Here is a 20,374-nt window from a genome sequence, read left to right as displayed (position 1 = left end):
ATTTTAGGGTTGGATCTTTATTAATATGTAGTATCTATGAGGTATCCAAGTCCAGAAATCAACTCTCCAGTTCTGTACAGCATTTTGTAGGGAGATCAAATCTGGGATGTCTAAAGTTAAGAATTCAGGCCGTGGTAATGGATTAGATTAGATGTACTTGAACTTATTTTTCCAAGAAAGAGATGGCGGGAGATAGAGAGAGCCAGAGAGTGAGTGAGCAAGAGAGAGAGAGAGACACAGAGACAGAGACAGAGAGACAGACAGAGAGACACAAAGATACACAAAGAGAGAAAGACACAGAGAGACAGAGAGATAAAGACCCAGAGAAAGACACAGATGGAAAGAGACAGAGAGAAACTGAAAAAGAGACAGAGGCAGAAAGAGAGAGAGATAGACAGAGAGAGAGACAGACTGACAGGCAGACAGACAGGCAGAGAAAGAGAGTAAGACAGAAAGCAGACACACACACACAGAGACAGAGACAGTTGGAGAGACAGAGAGAAAGAAAGAGACAGACAGACAGAGGGAAAGAGACAGAGAGGGAAAGAGACAGAGAGAGAAAGAGACAGACAGAGGGAGAGACAGAAACAGACAGAGAGAGAGACAGACAGAGACAGAGATGGAGAGAAACAGACAAGGAGAGAGAGACAGACAGGAAGAGAAAGACAGTAAGACAGAAGACAGACACAGAGAGAGATAGACAGAGAGACAGAGACAGAGAGACAGACAGGCAAAGAGAGAGAAATAACAGACAGACAGGGAGAGAGAGAGACAGACAGATAGGGGGAGAGAGAGAGAGACACTGACAGACAGCCAGAGAAAGAGAATAAGACAGAAGACAGACACAGTGAGAGAGACAGAGAGAGAGAGACAGAGACAGGGAGAAAAAGAAAGAAAGAGAGATACAGACAGACAGACAAAAGACAGACAGAGAAAGATGAGATGGACAGAGAGAGACAGAGAGAGAAAGAGAGAGAGAGGCAGGCAGAGAAAGAAAGAAAGAAGACAGACACCGTGAGAGAGATAGACAGAGAGAGAGACACACAGAGACAGAGAGACAGAGAGAAAGAAAGAGAGAGACAGACATAAAGACAGAGACGGACAGAGAGAAACAGACAGACAGGGAGAAAGAGAGACAGACAGACAGGCAGAGAGAGAGAGACAGAAAGGCAAAAAAAGGGAGTAAGACAGAAGACAGACACAGTGAGAGAGACAGGCAAAGAGAGAGAGAGAAAAATAGACAGGCAGAGAGAGAGAGACAGAGAAAGAGAGACTGAGAGACAGAGAGAGGAGGAGGAATGGCGTAGTCAGGAAATAATTACACATATTTTATAACGCTTTTGATTCCGTAAAGGGTGGCCGGGGTGTGCTTTGAAAACAACAACAACAGCAACAAGAGCAGCAGCAGCAGCAGCAAGAGCAGCAGCAGCATTGGCTTATGGATTTCAAGAAAATAAGATGTTCTGAAGTAAACATCAACCGGCTCTCACTACACGTTGAGAGATTCACAAAAGCACTAGTTAACAACAGGAGAAAACAGCAGCTAACATGTCTTGGGGAAAAGATACGTCTTCCTGAAAATTGGGGATTTCTACTTCACCTGAAAAGAAATACATACAAAAAAGGAAAAACACGAACAAAACAAAACAACAAACACGGGCCAAGTCACCGTCCCAGGAAATCTTAAGTGAGCAAAGTATTAGTTTTCAGAAAACGTTTCTATTATGGGCAAATACAAAGAACGCCCATACTAGAGCTGTGACGCCATTCCCATTGTGTAACTATACTGGCTGGAGGGCGGAGAAACTAAAACATCATGATAAAAGGTGATGGAGACCCAGCCAGGGTGAAGCTTTCCTAGGGAGGGAGGCCTGAGGAGGGAAGTGGGGCAAAAAACCCCACAACAGCAGACTCGCCGGCTTGCCCACGCAGGTCAAGGGCTATGCCATCGGCCCGAGCTGCCTCCAGGGAAGTGGGACCGTGCCACCCCCATCTTCAAAAACGGTGGCCACTGAGTGAGGCCTGATGCCCACCATTGCAAATGTCAGCCTGGCAAGAATGAGATCGCTGGTAAGGTGTGGGGGAAGGGGAGAGAAGACAGAGGCACACCAGGGTGGCTCTGGAAGGTTTCCAAGCAGGGTGTTGGGAGGCGGGGGGTGGGGGTTTTGGGGGGAACCCGCCTAACTGACTCACTAAATGAAGGTAAAGGGACGTGGGTAGTGGGGGGAGCCAGGGGGCGACTTGAAAATTAAAGTGACCCCTCTTAAAACCCAAGTAGAAGAGTCTATATGCATGAAAGAACCAACACACAAAGAAAACTAAAGCTCTGATCAAAGGAAAATAGGGCCCCCACCAGGGCGGAGGTTCCCTAGTCAACCAGGGAGAGAGGGAGTGACCTCCAGAAGGGAGAGAGAGAAACCCGTTGTCCAGGCTCAGTGAAGTAAGCAAGACATCCCTCCATGTCACCTAGACTTTCAATAACAGTGGCCGCTAGATGATGCCCGAAGACAACCGATGCCTGCAAGTGTCAGTCAGCATGGAAAAGAATGCATTTATTCATTTATTTATTTATTTATTTGTTTAGAGACCGAGTCCTACTCACTCTACACCCCGGGCTGCAGTGCAGTGGCGCGATCTCGGCTCACTGCAGTCTCCGCCTCCCAGGTTCAAGTGATTTTCCCACCTCAGCCTCCCGAGTAGCTGGCATTACAGGCGCATACACCACCGTGCCCGACTCAGTTTAGTATTTCTGGTAGAGATGGGGTTTTACCATGGTGGCAGGGCTGGTCTCGAACTCCCAACCTCACGTGATCCCCTGCCTCGGCCTCTGGAAGTTCTGGGATGATAGACGTGAGCCACCACACCCGGCCTTAACCATGTATTTTTGAGTCAAGGAGCTTATCAGGGAAATACGAGAAGTAGGGGCGCCACACGTGAAAGAGAGAAAAGTCTGAAAATGCCCCTTCCATCCAAGTGGGGACCCGGCCTCGACTTCCCAAAATCATACACCGGGTGGTGAAGCGTAGCAAGCCCTGTCTGTCTGGATTCCTCTCGGCCTCTCTAAGCAGGCCCTTCTGACTTTCGTGGAAGGGGCAGGGCCCTCTCCGTCATGGGGGATCTGACAGACTGACAGAGAAAGAGACAGACATAGAAAGACAGAGATGGACAGAGAGAGACAGAGAGAAACAGACAGAAAGAGAGAGAGACAGAGACAGAGACAGAGAGAAACAGACAGACAGGGAGGGAGAGAGACAGAGAGAGAGACAGACACACAGACAGAGACAGACAGAGAGGAAACAGAGAGAGAGACAGAGAAAGAGAGAAACAGGCAGACACACAGAGACAGACAGAGAGAAACAGAAAGAGAGAGACAGAGAGAAAGAGAAAGGGAGGTAGAGACAGACAGACAGACAGGCAGAGAAAGAGAGTAAGATAGAAGACAGACACAGTGAGAGAGACAGGCAGAGAGAGAGAGAAAGAGACAGAGAGAAAGAGAGAGACAGACAGAGAAAGAGACAGACAGAGAAAGACAGAGATGGACAGAGAGAAACAGAAAGAGAGAGACAGAGATAGAGACAGAGACAGAAACAGACAGACAGGGAGGGAGAGAGACAGAGACAGACAGAGAAAGACAGAGACAGAGAGAAACAGACAGAGAGAGATGGAGAGAGTGAGAGATATATAGAGAGAAACAGAAAGAGAGGGGGAGAGAGAGACAGGCAGGCAGAGAAAGAGAGTAAGACAGAAGAGAGACACAGTGAGAGAGACAGGCAGGGGGAGAGAGAGACAGAGACAGAGAGAAAGAAAGAGAGAGACAGACAGAGAAAGACACAGACAGAGACGGACAGAGAGAAACAGCAAGAGAGAGAGACAGAGAGAGCGAGAGTGAGAGAGACAAAGAGAGAGAAACAGACAGAGAGGGAGAGAGACAGACAGAGAGAGAGAGACCGACAGGCAGAGAAGAGAGTAAGACAGAATATAGGCACACAGAGAGAGAGAGGAAAGAAAGAAAGAGAGAGACAGGCCGGGCGCAGTGGCTCATTCCTGTCATCCCAGCACTTTGGGAGGCTGAGGCGGGTGGATCACGAGGTCAGGAGATCGAGACCATACTGGCTAACTCGGTGAAATCCCGTCTTTACTAAAAATACAAAAAATTAGTCGGGCTTGGTGGCGGGCGCCTATAGTCCCAGTTACTCGGGAGGCAGGAGAATGGCGTGAACCTGGGTGGTGGAGTTTGCAGTGAGCCGAGATGGTGCCACTGCACTCTAGCCTTGGCAACACAGTGAGACTCCATGTGAAAAAAAAAAGAGAGAGAGAGACAGACAGACAGAGAAAGAGACAGACAGAGAGAAACAGACAGAAAGAGAGACAGAGCGAGAGAGAACAGAAATGCAGGCAGAGAGAGAGACAGACAGGCAGAGAAAGAGAGCAAGACAGAAGACAGACACAGTGAGAGAGACAGGCAGAGAGAGACAGACAGAGACAGACAGAAAGAGAGACTGACAGAGATGAGACAGAGAGACAGAAACAGAAAGAAAGAGAGACAGCCAGGCAGAGAGTGAGAGAGAAATGGAGAGAGACAGAAAGGGAGGAAGAGGGACAGACAGAGAGAGAGACAGACGGGTAGAGAAAGACAGTAAGAAAAGATAGGCACAGAGAAAGAGAGTGAGAGAGACAGACAGAGAGACTCAGAAAAAGAAAGAGAGAGACAGACAGAGAAAAACAGAGACAGACAGAGAGAGACAGAGAGAAACAGAGACAGACAGAGACAGAGAAACAGACAGAAAGAGAAAGACAGAGAGAGAGAGAAACAGACAGGGAGGGAGACAGAGAGAGATAGACAGCCAGAGAAAGAGAGTTAGACAGAAGACAGACACAGTGAGACAGGCAGAGAGAGAGAGACAGAGATAGAGAGAAAGAAAGAGACAGACAGAGAAAGAGGCAGATAGAGAAAGACAAAGACAGACAGAGAGAGACAGAGAGAAACACAGAAAGAGAGAAGGTCCTAGCCGAATAGCGATATAGTGCCTTTTCTTTCATTTTCTCTTTCTTTTCTGGTTTTCTTATCTTTTCTTTTTTTCTTTTCTTCTCTTCTCTTTTCTTTTCTTTCTTTTCTTTTCTTTCTTTCTATTTATTTATTTAGAGACTGAATCTCACTCTGTCGTCCAGGCTGTAGTGCAGTGGCACCATCCCGGGTCACTGCAACTTCCGCCTGCCAGGTTCAAGTGATTCTCCTGCCTCAACCTCCCGAGTAGCTGGGATTACAGGTGCCTGCCTCTTCGCACCCGACTTAGTTTCGTATTTTCAGTAGAGACCGGGTTTCACCATGTTGACTAGGCTGGTGTTGAACTCCTGACCTCATGACCCAGCCACCTCGGCCTCCCAAAGTGCTGGGATGACAGACGTGAGCCACTGCTTTCAGTGTATAGTGCCATTAATTAGAAATCACTCATGGGAACACGCACTTATAGGTCATGTGTAGATATTTTATTTATTTATTTATTTACTTATTTATTTATTTATTTTTTGCACGGGAAGGTGGGGGGACGGAGTTTCGCTCTTGCTGCCCAGGCTGGAGTGCAATGGCATAGGGGACTCAAAGAGTCAACCTATGGCAGAGAGGACACGTCATTCTGAGTGTAAGGGCCGAAGCGAAAGTTGGCAGGGCCGGCGCTTTTAAAGGCTGAAATTCCTGTGGCTCAGGCCTGTCGGCCCAGCACTTTGGGAGGCCCAGGAGGGCAAATCACTTCAGGTCAGGAGTTCAATACCAACGCGGCCAACATGGAGAAAACCCATCTCCACTAAAAATAGAAAAATAAGCCGTCTGTCATGTTGCGTGTCTGTAATCCCAGCTACCGAAGAAGAATCACTGGAAGCCGGAAAGCAGAGGTTTCAGTGAGCCAAGAGAGCGCCACTGCACCGCAGCCTGTGTGACGAGAGAGAGAGACTCAGTCCAAAAAAAAGAAATGAAGAAAAAAAGAAAGAACAGGCCCAAATACTACATTATTGCTGAATGTTCCCCCAAAAGGCAGGAAACCCCCTGACACAGGTCAAGGATGTGGTGTTTCGTTTCACTTCTCTCTCTCCTTCCTTCTCTCCCTCTCTCTCTCTTTCTCCTCTAACTTTCATTTCTTGTTCAAACATACATGTGCAAGATTGTTACATAGGTAAACTTCTGATGGGAGGTTCAGTGTGCAGATGATTTCATCACCCAGACACTGAGCGCAGTACTCGACAGTTTTCATGTTTCGTTTTGTTTTGGTTTCTCCTGAAGCTGTCTCTCCTTCCACCCCTTCTCCCTCAAGTAGGCTCCCGCGTCTCTCGTGTCCCTCGTTCTGCCCACGCAGATCTCTCATCTATAAGTTCCCACTTATGGATGAGAACACGCGGTATTTAACTGATTCTTGCTTTCATCTTCGGTGGTGGCGGTGAAAGAGGCATGACACTAAATCGACCCTTAGGACGTTCCCCTCTGTCCCCACCCCATGCCCCCTCCCCCTACACACCCTCATTCCTGCACACACTCCTCAAACGCAGGAAAGAAAGAAAGACAGAAATTAAAGTAAGAGGTCAGTCTCCAAGGTGGTGGAAGGAGGGGATCTCAAAGGGTGAGCAAGCGATGGGGGTCGGGGGATATCTTGGCTGAGCTTGCAACAATGGGGGAAAGAGTTTCCAGCCCCACCACATCCCGTAATCCTCAGCCGTAGCCAGCCTCTGGGTGGGGTTGTGCCTGTAAAAGCTTCTGAATGGAGAGAAACCCAAGGCAATGGAAGGCATCAGCTCCAAGTCCAGGAAGGGAATAGGGCTTTGTGCATTTGAATAGGGCTTCAGAAGGCGGTGCTGCGGCTTCCAAAGCATTGAACCTCGCCTCGCCTCACCTCGCCCAGAGTAAGACTCCATCTCAAAATCAATCAATCAATCAATCAATAATAAAAAAATCATCAATGAAAGAAAGAAAGAAAGAAAGAAAGAAAGAAAGAAAAAAGAAAGAAAGAATCAGTACAGTGGTCGTGGTCGTGAATCATTCCCCGTAGTCCAGGCGCAGTGGCTCACGCCTGTCACGCCAGCACTTTGAGGCACTGGGTCAGAAGGGTTGCAACAAAGTGATGAGACCCTATATGTGGAAAAACATTGAAAAATGAAGGCCAGGCTCGGTGGCTCATGCCTGCCATCCCAGCACTTCGGGAGGCCGGGGAAGGCAGATCACCTGAGGTCAGGAGTTCAAGACCAGCCTGATCAACATGGAGAAGCCCCGTCTACACTAAAAATACCAAATCAGCCAGACGTGGTGGCACATGCCTGCAGTCCCAGCTGCTGGGGAGGCTGACGCAGGGGAATCGCTTGAACCCAGGAGGCAGAGGTTGTGGTGGGCCAAGATCACGCCATTACACTCCAGTCTGGGCAACCAGAGAGAAACTCTGTCTTGGGAAAAAAATAAATAAATAAATAAAAATTATCTGGGCACAGTGGTGCATGCCTGTGGTCCCAGGTACTCTACTCTGGAGGCTGAGGTGGAAGGATCGCTTGAGTCCAGGAGTGTCCACGCTGCAGTGAGTGAGTTATGATGGCACCACTGCCAGGGTGACAGAGTGAGATGCTGCCTCTAAATCTGTCAATCAATCAATCAGATCACTGGAAGGCGCTGTCTGTGTCTTACTTTCAAAGGGTGTCTCTTTAGGACAAGCAGGCATGGTGCCTCAGGCCAGAAATCCCAGCACTTTGGGAGGCTGAGGCAGGAGGAAAGAAGGAAGGGAGGAAGGGAGGAAAGAAGAAAGGCTGGAAGGCAGTCAGGCAGGAAAGGAAGGAAGGAAGGAAGGAAGAAAGAAAGAAAGAAAGAAAGAAAGAAAGAAAGGGAGGGAGGGAGGGAGGGAGGAGAATAGAGAAGAAAAGAGAAGAAAAACAAAAGAAAAGAAAACGGGGAGGGGCATATCTCCTTGACTGGTGACTGCCCAGGATACAGCTGACTGAAGCCTCGACCTGTGGGGCCTCAAGTGTTCTTCTCCTTATCTCAGCCTCCCGAGTAGCTGCGATTACAGGCAGGTATTACCACGCAAAACTAATCTTATAATAATATTATAATTATTATTGAGACAGAGTATCGCTCTGTCTCAATAATTGCCATGGCATGATCTCAGCTCACTGCAACCTTGGCCTGCCTAATTCAAGCAACTCGCCTGCCTCAGTCTCCTGAATAGTTGTGATTAAAAGCCTATGCCACCAGAACTGGTAATTGTTATATTTTTCATACAGATGGGGTTTCACTATGTTGGCCAGCCTGGTCTTCAATTCCTGGCCTCAAGTGATCAACCCACCTTGGCCTCCCAAAGTGCTGGAATGACAGGCGTGAGCCACTGTGCCCGGCCCAGATGATCTTTTTTATAAATTGTAGAGAAGGAGTTTTGTCAACAGCCAGGTGGAGGGTGGGGTGGGTTTTACTCAGACTGCATACTGTGAAAAGGTTAAATTAGTGTGGTTTGTGAACTAGATGTGGAAATTGTGTGTGTGTGTGAGAAAGAGAGTGAGACCAATCCCACCATGAGAACGCGGAAATGGTGTTTGATTTGGGTACCTGTCTATTCACCTGTCTGTGTGTAGATGACTGAAGATTCCACAAATGAAGGTCAGCAGTATCTATTGAGCTGTTTCTCCCTCTCATGCATCTCATGTGCATGGTGGAGAAAGGAAAGAAAAGAGGTTCTGATGGGAAGTTGTCTTCATGCCTGAGGAAGCTGAAGGCAGGCTGACGGGACGGAGGATATCCTATGTGACATTTCCATACCTGGACACCGTTTACAATGCTGGGGCTGCCAGTCCACCCTGTAGGTCAACATACCCCCAAGAACAGCATGGTCCGGGGTGGTCCAGTCTCATCCCATCCGGCCCACCCGGGGCATCTGGTGGAAGTCTTCACTGGAGGATTCCACACCAAGGAATACTATGCAGCCATAAAAAATGATGAGTTAATGTCCTTTGTAGGGACATGGATGAAACTGGAAACCATCATTCACAGCAAACTATCGCAAGGACAAAAAAATCAAACACCTCATGTTCTCACTCATAGGTGGAAATTGAACAATGAGAACACATGGACACAGGAAGGGGAACATCACACACCGGGGACAGTTGTGAGGTGGGGGAAGGGGGGAAGGATAGCATTAGGAGATATACCTAATTCTAAATGACGAGTTAATAGGTGCAGCACAACAACATGGCACACGTATACATATGTAACAAACCTGTACGTTGTGCACATGTACCCTAAAACTTAAAGTATAATAATAATAAAATTTTAAAAAAAGAAAAAAGAAAGCGTCATCGCAGTTCCCTTTGTGTCACCAGGCAAAGGCCAGCTGGGGAGGGTGGTGGGACATGAAGGGGGGTGGGGCATCAGCCTCAGAGCTCTCTGGAAGGTGGCAGGCAGCCGGTGGGGGACGCTGAGCCAGAGACGTCTGGTAGGATATAGATCTGGAAGGTGCATCAGTCCTCTCCCATACCTCTCCCACGGAAAATCCCACAGCGGCGGTGGGAGCCTTGGCTGGGGGAGAAACAGGGACAAGGGGTAGAGGGAAGGAGGCCCCCGGGAGGATTTAGTACAGAAAACCCACCCAGGCAAGCTCCCTCCCTCCTATCGGGTCCAAGGTACACCCTGGGAGGCGGCAACAGAAACGTTCACCCCATACTTTTTGTCCTTCTCTTAATTTTTTTTGTCTTTTCCATTTTACAAGAGATGCTGATTTCAACAACCAGGCGGTGGATGTGACGGGAGAAGTGTCAAGGCCAGGAGACCAACCAGATCAACTGAGCAACACAAGTAGGAGAGCCCAGCTGAAAAAAATGAAAAAAAAAGGGGGAGGAGGAGGAAAGAAAAGAAAAGAAAAAAGAAAAACAATCACCAAGAAAGTTAAAATTCTCTAATGGTGTAGGCACAAAAAAGAGTGATTTCACGTCTTTTCCCACAACATGGATAGAGCTGGAAGCAAGTATGTACCCAGTGAACTGCCTTCTGCTTAAAAGTGGGAGGTAAAGAGTGGGTACACACACGGTCATCAAGATGGAAATAACAGACACTCCAAAAGGGAGTAGGAGGACAACAGGGGGACGAGGGATGAATAAATCGCCCGTCAGAGACAATGTTCGCCACGTGGGTATCGGATACACTGGAGGTCCACTTCTACATCCAGAGGCAGTAGTATGCTGATCTAACAAACAAGCAGGTACACCCCCTAAGTCTGTAAAATACCAAAACAACGACGACAGCACCAGCAGCAGCAGCAGCAACAACAACAACAACAGAACAGAAGCTGGAACACAAAACCACCACCACCACCACCACAATCACCAGTTGGGGGTTGGGGGAGGGTGGCCGCGCTCCAGGCCCTCAGGCTCAGTCCCCTCGGGTTTAAAAAAGAAAACAGCAGACTCATTCCTGCCTGTAGGCAGGAAAAATCCAATCAAAGTTCTCCATTGCTAGAAAGGGAAGTAGAATAAGGAGAAGGGCTTATTGATCTTGTGATCCATCGCGGCCATACATGTAGGAAAAAATTAAATACAGACAGCAACACTTTCTACACTGTTCAAAAGCATCGTAGATCAGACGCACCACACTCCATGGGGCTTGTGCCACTAGAAAGAAAAGAAAGGCCGGGTGCGGTGGCTCATTCCTGTCATCCCAGCACTTTGGGAGGCTGAGTCGGGTGGATCACGAGGTCAGGAGATCGAGACCATCCTGGCTAACACGGTGAAACCTCATCTCTACTAAAAATACAGAAAATTAGCTGGGCCTGGTGTGGGCGCCTGTAGTCCCAGCTACTCGGGAGGCTGAGGCAGGAGGATGGTATGAACACGGGAAGCGCAGCTTGCAGTGAGCCGAGATAGAGCCACCACACTCTGGCCTGGGCTAAAGAGCGAGACTCCGTCTCAAAAAAAAAAAAAAAATCCAAGCATAGTGCAGCATGCCTGTAGTCCCAGCTACTCAGGAGGCTGTGGTAGAACAATCACTTCACCCAGCAGTTTGAGGCTGCAGTGAGCTATGATCATGCCACTGCACTCTGGCCTGGGTGACAGAGCAAAACCCCTTCTCAAAACAAAGAACAACCAAAAACTTTCAAGAATACTCAGAGATGGTGTAGGTTTGGTTCCAGACAACCACAATAAGGCAAATGTTACAATCAAATTAGTCACATAAACATTTTGTTTCCCAGTACTTATAAAAGTTATGCTTAAACTGTGTTGTAGTCTAATGAGTATTTAATAATTATTAATTAATTAGTAATCACATTATGTCTAAAAATCCGTGTACATACCTTAACTTAAAATACCTCATTGCTGAAAAATACTAATGAATATCTGAACCTTACCAAGTCATAATCTTTTTGCTGGTGAGTGAAGGGGTGACCTGCTCCTCTACACTTGTGGGTATTTCTAGTCAAGTGGGACGAGAGACTGAGAAAATAAGTAATACACAGAGACAAAGTATAGAGAAGCAATAGTAGGCCCAGGAGACCAGCACTCAGCATACCAAGGACCTGCACAGGCACCGGCCTCTGAGTTCCCTTAGTTTTTATTGCTTATTATTTTCATTATTTGAGCAAAAAGAATGTAGTAGGAGAGCAGGGTGATAATAAGGAGAAGTTTTTATTGCTTATTATTTTCATTATTTCAGCAAAAAGAATGTAGTAGGAGAGCAGGGTGATAATAAGGAGAAGTTTTTATTGCTTATTATTTTCATTATTTCAGCAAAAAGGAATGTAGTAAGAGAGCAGGGTGATAATAAGGAGAAGGTCAGCAAAAAACGTGTGAGCAAAATAATCTATGTCAATTAAGTTCAAGGGAAGGTACTATGACTGGATGTGCACGTAAGCCAGATTTATGTTTCTCTCCACCCAAACATCTCAGTGGAGTAAAGAATAACAAAGCAACACTACTGCAAACATGTCTGCCCTCCCATCATAGGGCGGATTTTCTCCTATCGTAGAATTGAACAAATGTACAATCGGGTTTTATACTGAGACATTCAGTTCCCAGGGGCAGGCAGGAGACAGTGGCCTTCCTGTATCTCAACTGCAAGAGGCTTTCCTGTTTTAATAATCCACCTCAGTACAGACCCTTAACTGGTGTCGGACTGGGGGACAGTCATGTCTTTCTCATCCCACGAGGCCATATTTCAGAATTTCACATGGGGAGAAACCTTGGACAATATCCCACTTTCAAGGGCAGAGGTCCCTGTGGCTTTCTGCAGTGCATTTTGCCCCTCGTTTATTAAGATTAGAGAATGGCGATGACTTTTACCAAGTATACTGCTTGCAAACATTTTGTTAACAAGGCACGTCCTGTACAGCCCTAGATCCCTTAAACCTTGATTTCAAACAACGCATGTTTTTGTGAGCTCCAGGTTGGGTCTGAGTGGCTGGGGCAAAGTGGCTGAGGCAAAGCGGCTGGGGCAAAGCTACAAATTAACAACATTTCACCAAAGCAATTGTTTAAAGTACAAGTCTTTTTCAAAATGGAGTCTCTTATGTCTTTTCTTTCTATATAGACACAGTAACAGTCTGATCTCTCTTTCTTTTCTCTACAGTGAGGGTCTTTCCTCTATGTTGATGGCTGATGACTGATCAGTATGGGGGCTGCTGAGTTTGGGTACCTGTGTCAATTTCTTAAAACAATGAAGTTTGTTCCTTTCACAAAAGATTTCCCTGTAGCATGTGATGCTGTTTGATAACATTATATCCACAGTAGAACTTCCTTCAAAATTGGAGTAAACCCTCTCAAACCCTGCTGCTGCTTTATTCACTAGGTTTATGGAATATCCTAAATCCTTTTTTGTTATTTCAACAATGTTCATAGCATCTCCACCTGGAGTAGATTCCATCTCAAGAAAATATTTTCTTTGCTCATCCATAAGAAGCAACTCCCCACTTGTTCAAGATTCATCATGAGTTTACAGCAATTTAATCTCATCTTAAGGCCCTAATTCTAATTCTGATTGTCATGTGATTTCTACCACATCTGTAGGGACTTCCTCCACTGACATCCTGAGCCCTCAAAGTCATCCATGAGGGCTGGAATCAACTTCTTCCAAACTCCTGTTAATGTTGATATTTCAACCTCCTCCCATCAAACACAAATGTTCTTAATGGCATTTGCTATTAAGGACATTTGTGATTCATGGGAGGAGTTTGAAATATCATGAAGGGATTAATGGTGAAACCTTTCCAAAATGTTTTCAATTCAGTTTATCCAGACTCATCAAAGAAATTACTATCTATGACAGCTATACCTTTACAAAATGCATTTATTATTTAATAAAAACACTTGAAAGTCAAAACCACTCTTTGATCCACAGGCTGAAGGATAGATATTGTATTAGCAGCCATGAACATAACATTAATTTCCAAGTACATCTCCATCTAAGCTTCTGAGTAGCTAGGAGAATTATTAATAAGCAGCAATCTTATTTCCTTTTTTCTTTTCTTTCCTTTTTATTTTTTTTCTCCTTTATATAGTTTCCCTCTTGTTGCCCAGGATGGAGGGCAGTGGCGTGGTCTTGGCTCACTGCAACTTCCGCCTCCAGGGTCCAAGCCATTCTTCTGTGTCAGCTTCCCAAGTAGCTGAAATTACAAGTACCACCACCATGCCCGGCTAATTTTTTTGTATTTTTATTAGACATGGAGTTTCATAATCTTCGCCAGGCTAGTCTCCAACTTCTGACCTCAGGCGATCCAACCACCTCGGCCTCCCAAAGTGCAGGGATTATAGGTGTGAGCCACTGCACCAGGCCAAGCAGCAATCCCTTTAAAGGACTCGTTTTTGTTTTTATTTTATTTTATTTTTTTTTCTGAGCAGTAGGTCTCAATAGTGGGATTAAAATATACAGTAAAACATACTGTTAACAGTTGTGTTGTCACTCAGACTGTGATGTTCCATTTCTAGAGCACAGAAAGAATAGGTTTTGAATAATTCTTAAGAGCCCTGAGATTTTCTGAGTGGTCAATGAGCATTGGCTGTAACTTAAAGTCACCAACTGCAGTGGTCCTCAAAGACAGTCAGCACATCCTTTGAAGTTTTGAAGCCAAGTGTTGACGTCTCTCTAGCGATGAAAATTTTACATCTTCAGTAAGCTTAATCATTTCTAGCTCTTTAGTTAAAGTGACAGACGTGCAATTCTTCCTTCCATTTGAGCTCTTTGAGGCCACTGTGGTTACTAATTAACACCCCCAGTGGGTGTCATCCTCCTCCCTCCTCAATCGAGTTCACCCACATCTCTGCGTAGGGAACAGGGCTTTCTGCACCACACACGCCCTGCTTGCCTGGGGCTCTCCCACAGGGGGCTTTCGTGAGCCAGGGAGCAAGGGCCATCACCCAGCTCCAGCCCAGCCAGGCTGTGCAGTCAGAAGGAATCTCTCAACCTGCCATTGCACGTGGGAATTTTTGTGTTCACTTCCCTGGCTACTCTGGAAGTAGGACTGTCCCACCCTCAGACACCTCGGTGGCCTCCGCACCCCAACAAATGCCAGGAGGACGAGGATCTGCAGCATGGCAGCCTGCTGGGCGCATGCTCAGTGGGACAGCTTGGGCCCCCTCAAGCTGAGTCACAGGGGCAAGGTGTGTTTGCACCACCCACGTCCCACTGGAGTCCGCGGTGGGTCTGGAGCCCCAGGTCGCCAGGGCAGTGTGGGAAACCAAAGACAGGGCACCTCCACCTCCGAAGCTAGCGACCCCGGACGCCTCCCGATCAAGCACAGATGCAAGCCATCCAGGCACCTCTCAACTGCTCCAGGAGACGGGGCGCTAGTCTACACTCACCTCCAGCCAGTTAGATGAGCTCCTGTCAACCCCAGAGTTTCAGCAAAAGGCACAACCTTTCCTAGATCCGGCGCCACTGGGGAAGCTGAAGGAAGTGGAAGAGCCCGCTCCGCTGGAACCACTCCTCAGCCAGGAAGAACACCGGGCTCTGCTGGAGAAGCTTTAGGATGCGGGGTTGGGGCGGGGTGGGGGCAGGGTGGCGGCCTCTCTTTCGCGGTGAACCTCTGACTCGGTATGGAGAGGCATGTCTTCCCTTCCAGCTGACCTGCCTAGGATCGCTGAGTTCCAGGTCCCATGAGAGACTCCACTCAGAGGAGGGCTGTCATTCTTTCCTGAGCATCCCGGGGATCCCAGGGCCCCTCCAGGCACCGGAAGATGGACTGTCTACTGCTCATGCGCGGGTTAGCAGGCAGCAGCCTAGGTTTTCTAACCAGCTCAGGCGGAGCTCTCATCCTTTCCCTCTTGCGCCCCCGCCGTGTCCTTCAGTGGGGCGGGCGGAGACCTCCATCCCGGGAAACACTGGCCTGGGCAGGTGCCAAGCCTACTCTTCTTTCCGCGTCTCGCCACCTCTGTCTCCCCGCCCCACAGTCACTCCCCTACCCTTGCCCAGCCAGCTTCCTCGGAATCACCGTGGAGTGCCTGACAGCTAAATGCAGACTCGAGACCCCGCGCAAACCGGGGTGCTGCCCTTTATACGCGGGAGGGAACTCAGGCAGAGATGGAGAGAGGAAGGGAGACAGAGAGGGAGGGAGCGATGGAGGGAGAAAAGAACGGATGGACCCAGGGACCTTGGAAGGTTTGGAGGGATAGGAAGGAGAGAGGGAAGGAGGGAGGGAGGGAGGAAGGGAGGAACTGAGGGAGGCACGGAGGGAAAGAGGGAGGGAGGGTGGGAGCAAGAAACAAAGAGGGGAAGGCAGAGAGAAAAGCGGTCTTCTTCCTCCAGGACCAGCAGGATCTTGCACTCCGGGAAAATGTTGGGTGCCCAGGGCAGGCTAAGTGCTCTGCCCACAGCCGCTTCAGCCTGCGGGGCTCTCACCGGCCCTCTGGATCGCCAGCCTGGGTTACTTAATCTGGGAGCAATTCAGACGAATTTCGTCTCCAAAGGAATAAGCGAATTACCCAGAGAGCAATGAGCCAAGACTCGGGTGATTGTTCATTTTTCATCCACATGGTTCACAGATGAGATAGCCCCACGTTGAGCCTGCAAAGGAGGGCGAGGTGGATAGTCCCGCCCACACAGGAGTCACCCTCAGGCCGACTGAAACATGGTTTTGGGTTCCACTTTCGTTTGTCTTCTGCAAGGGGGCCTGTTGCTCATGTGTCTCTAGCCCCTGAAAGCGTGACCATTTTGACTCTTTGTTTCTCGAGCTCTGTGGGATCACAGAAACCTCCAGAGAATAGTGGAAAAGCAGCATCGTGTTTTCGCTCTCCTTTCCAGTTTCCTCTTTGGAAACAGGTCATAGTGGAGGCTCCCCATGTCTTAGGAAACAGGAAACCATCGTCAGGCCGTGATGCACTGGGCGTTTCTTTGTAGTTTCGCTCTCATATTCTACACGAAAATGAACGAGATTCGTAAGGAATCAGAAAAGAATTTATGGTACACAAGTCTTGACCACTGTTGCATTCCACTTTGAAATCACTTTGAGCTAAAACAACAGTTTTCCAAGATTTAAAGAAAAATAGATTTTATAAAAGGGATTCTTTTATTCACTCAATACATAATTTAAGTTACTGAGAGTAACAAGTGATATTTTTTCCACTATAATTTGCTCTGATGAAAGAAATAATTCTTTTAACTCCTCACAAATGCTACATTTTCAGGACTAAAGGAATTATCAGTAGGCATTCTTTCTTTTTGATCTAAGTTATTTGTCTCTAAAATATGTCAAGTAAGCTTTTAAAGATTCAGGGAGGGGCAGTTTCATGATTTTTTCTCTCAGTAAATTTTGAGGTTATTCCTCTGGCTTCATCGCTTCACTGTGATCTTTTTCTTCCTCTTCTTTGCTATCTTCTTCCATTTTTTCATCCTCCTCACTGTCTAGAGGCTGAGGAATAAGCTGATTACCCACAAATACGTAAGTGGTAATTCTCTGTTTAACTCTCTTTCCTTTCCTTTTGGGTGGAGCCCTTTGAGGAATCCCCTTGGCCTGCATCTCATCATTTATGAAATTTCTAATTGTGGGTCGAATGTAAATACGAGCCAAGTCCTGTAGATTCCTGACAGTGATTCCTTACAGATTTGCACTTGTGAGGGTTAGATTTAATTTTATATAAGGTTTAAATAATAGTTAAACTTATGTAACCTGATCTGAATTTGCATTTCCTCTATGAAAACTTCATTTATCTAATAAGGAAATCAAATGATTGTAGACCTATTTAGCTTAATTTTGATGTAATTACTGTTGCTGGGTTGCTGTATTTATATTCTGGGCAATATATGAGTGTAATAACAATACAAAATACTGAATAATTTAGCTTGTATAAATCCCACAAATTTTAAGAAATTTCACAGCACAGCTACTTTTGCTTTTGAATCTCTTTCCAAAAGACATGAGTAAAATATGGACTTCTCTCATAGAGATTTTAAGAGCAAACCAAGTGAATTATTAAAATAGGAAGTATGTACTTAACACATCTTTTTATATGGACCCTTTACATTTTCAGTATTTTAAAAAATGAGGTTATCTTAACTCTCTAGAATATTTTTATTATTATTATACTTTAAGTTTTAGGGTACATGTGCAAAATGTGCAGGTTAGTTACATATGTATACATGTGTCATGCTGGTGTGCTGCACCCATTTAGCACTCGACATTTAGCATTAGGTATATCTTCTAAAGTTATCCCTCCACCCTCCGCCCACCAGACGACGTTCCCCAGAGTGTGATGTTCACCTTCCTGTGTCCGTGTGTTCACATTGTTCAATTCCCACCTATGACTGAGAACATGCAGTGTTTGGTTTTCTGTCCTTGGGATAGTTTACTGAGAATGATGATTTCCAATTTCATCCATGTCCCTAAAAAGGACATGAACTCATCATTTTTTATGGCTGCATAGTATTCCATGGTGTGTATGTGCCACGTTATCTTAATCCAATGTTGGACATTTGGGTTGGTTCCAAGTCTTTGCTATTGTGAATAGTGCCGCAATAAACATACTTGTTCATGTGTCTTTATAGCAGCATGATTTATAGTCCTTTGGGTATATACCCAGTAATGGGATGGCTGGGTCAAACGGTATTTCTAGTTATAGATCCTTGAGGAATCACCACACCGACTTCCACAATGTTTGAACTAGTTTACAATTCCACCAACAGTGTAAAAGTGTTCCTATTTCTCCACATCCTCTCCAGCACCTGTTGTTTCCTGACTTTTTCATGATTGCCATTCTAACTGGTGTGAGATGGTATCTCATTGTGGTTTTGATTTGCATTTCTCTGATGGCCAGTGATGGTGAGCATTTTTTCATGTGTTTTTTCGCTGCATAAATGTCTTCTTTTCAGAAGTGTCTGTCCATGTCCTTCGCCCACTTTTTGATGGGGTTGTTTGTTTTTTTCTTGTAAATTTGTTTGAGTTCATAGTAGATTCTGGATATTAGCCCTTTGTCAGATGAGTAGGTTGCGAAAATTTTCTCCCATTTTGTAGGTTGTCTGCTCACTCTGATGGTAGTTTATTTTGCTGTACAGAAGCTCTTTAGTTTAATTAGGTCCCATTTGTCAATTTTCCCTTTTGTTGTCATTGCTTTTGGTGTTTTAGACATGAAGTCCTTGCCCATGCCTGTGTCCTGAATGGTAATGCCTAGGTTTTCCTCTGGGATTTTTATGGTTTTAGGTCTAATGTTTAAGTCTTTAATCCATGTTGAATTATTTTTTGAATAAGGTGTAAGGAAGGGATCCAGTTTCAGCTTTCTACATATGGCTAGCCAGTTTTCCCTGAACCATTTATTAAATAGGGAATCCTTTCCCCATTGCTTGTTTTTCTCAGGTTTGTCAAAGATCAGAGAGCTGTATATATGTGGCATTATTTCTGAGGGCTCTGTTCTGTTCCACTGATATATGACTCTGTTTTGATACCAGTACCATGCTGTTTTGGTTACTGTAGCCTTGTAGTATAGCTTGAAGTCAGGTAGCGTGATGCCTCCAGGGTTGCTCTTTTGGCTTAGGATTGACTTGGCGATGAGGGCTCTTTTTTGGTTCCATATGAACTTTAAAGTAGTTTTTCCAATTCTGTGAAGAAAGTCATTGGTAGCTTGATGGGGATGGCATTGAATCTATAAATTACCTTGGGCAGAATGGCAATTTTCACGATATTCTTTCTTCCTACCCATGAGCTTGGAATGTTCTTCCATTTGGTTCTATCCTCTTTTAATTCAATGAGCAGTGGTTTGTAGTTCTCCTTGAAGAGGTCTTTCATGTCCCTTGTAAGTTGGATTCCTAGATATTTTATTCTCTTTGAAGCAATTGTGAATGGGAATTCACTCATGATTTGGCTCTGTTAGTCTGTTTTTTGTGTATAAGAATGCTTGTGATTTTTGTACATTGATTTTGTATCCTGAGAATTTGCAGAAGTTTCTTATCAGCTTAAGGAGATTTTGGGCTGAGACAATGGGGTTTTCTAGATATACAATTGTGTCATCTGCAAACAGGGACAATTTGACTTCCTCTTTTCCTAATTGAATACTCTTTATTTCCTTCTCCTGCCTAATTGCCCTGGCCAGAACTTCCAACTCTATGTTGAATAGGAGTGGTGAGAGAGGGCATCCCTGTCTTGTGTCAGTTTTCAAAGGGAATGCTTCCAGGTTTTGCCCATTCAGTATGATATTGGCTGTGGGTTTGTCTTAGATAGCTCTTATTATTATGAGATACGTCCCATCAATACCTAATTTATTGAGAGTTTTTAGCATGGAGGGTTGTTGAATTTTGTCAAAGGACTCTTCTGTATCTATTGAGATAATCATGTGGTTTTTGTCTTTCATTGTGTTTATATGCTGGATTATGTTTATTGATTTGTGTATATTGAACCAGCCTTGCATCCCAGGGATGAAGCCCACTTGATCATGGTGGATAAGCTTTTTGATGTGCTGCTTTATCTGGTTTGCTAGTATTTTATTGAGGATTTTTGCATCAATGTTCATAAAGGATATTGGTCTAAAATTCTCTTTTTTTGTTATGTCTCTGCCCAGCTTTGGTATCAGGATGACACTGGCCTCATAAAATGATTTAGGGAGGATTCCATCTTTTTCTATTGATTGGAATAGTTTCAGAAGGAATGGTGCCAGTTCCTCCTTGTACCTCTGGTAGAATTCGGATGTGAATCCATCTGGTCCTGGAATTTTTTTGGTTGGTAAACTATTGATTATTGCCTCAATTTCAGAGCCTGTTATTTGTCTATTCAGAGATTCAACTTCTTCCTGGTTTAGTCTTGGGAGGGTGTATGTGTCGAGGAACTTATCCATTTCTTCTAGATTTTCTAGTTTATTTGCATAGAGGTGTTTGTATTATTCCCTGATGGTAGTTTGTATTTCTGTGGGATTGGAGATTGTATCCCCTTTATCATTTTTTATTGCATCTATT

The sequence above is a fragment of the Pongo abelii genome, chromosome 13 (assembly GCF_028885655.2).
Source record: "Pongo abelii isolate AG06213 chromosome 13, NHGRI_mPonAbe1-v2.0_pri, whole genome shotgun sequence".
Taxonomy (NCBI): domain Eukaryota; kingdom Metazoa; phylum Chordata; class Mammalia; order Primates; family Hominidae; genus Pongo; species Pongo abelii.
Note: the sequence above shows the minus strand (reverse complement) of the source record.